The sequence below is a fragment of the Schistocerca cancellata genome, chromosome 5 (genome assembly GCF_023864275.1).
Source record: "Schistocerca cancellata isolate TAMUIC-IGC-003103 chromosome 5, iqSchCanc2.1, whole genome shotgun sequence".
Classification (NCBI taxonomy): Eukaryota; Metazoa; Arthropoda; class Insecta; order Orthoptera; family Acrididae; genus Schistocerca; species Schistocerca cancellata.
In genome coordinates, this window is record NC_064630.1 from 106,788,568 (window position 1) to 106,789,266 (window position 699).

Genomic DNA, 699 nt, shown 5'->3' on the forward strand with positions numbered 1-699 from the left:
TGTCAAACATTGCACAACCAGTGCTGTATTCGATCATTAGGTGATTTTAATGTCCAACCCAACTCCATTAACTTATATTATCCTGCATTACACATAGCTACTATTCATAACACCAGCTAAACTTTCTTCCTCACTTCAAACGCGATTTCTCCTTGCAGATCATCCAGCTGAGCGTTCGTTCCTACTGGGCGAAACACACCATCTCCAGAATGAGATTTTCACCCTGCAGCGGAGTGTGCGCTGATATGAAACTTCCTGGCGGATTAAAACTGTGTGCCCGACCGAGACTCGAACTCGGGACCTTTGCCTTTCGAGGGCAAGTGCTCTACCATCTGAGCTACCGAAGCACGACTCACGCCCGGTACTCACAGCTTTACTTCTGCCAGTATCTCGTCTCCTACATTCCAAACTTTACAGAAGCTCTCCTGCGAACCTTGCAGAACTAGCACTCCTGAAAGAAAGGATATTGCGGAGACATGGCTTAGCCACAGCCTGGGGGATGTTTCCAGAATGAGATTTTAACTTTGCAGCGGAGTGTGCGCTGATGTGAAACTTCCTGGCAGATTAAAACTGTGTGCCCGACCGAGACTCGAACTCGGGACCTTTGCCTTTCACGGGCAAGTGCTCTACCATCTGAGCTACCGAAGCACGACTCACGCCCGGTACTCACAGCTTTACTGCCATCATATCAGCGCACAC

The 699-nt window shown here is 48.9% G+C and overlaps 1 non-coding gene across 1 annotated transcript; it reads right to left on the reverse strand.

Moving 5' to 3' along the window:
• Nucleotides 1–273: 273 nt before the first annotated feature.
• On the reverse strand, nt 274–348 carry Trnas-cga (transfer RNA serine (anticodon CGA)). Its single transcript has one exon. It is a non-coding gene; the product is annotated as a tRNA-Ser (tRNA).
• Between the last annotated feature and the right edge of the window lie 351 nt (nt 349–699).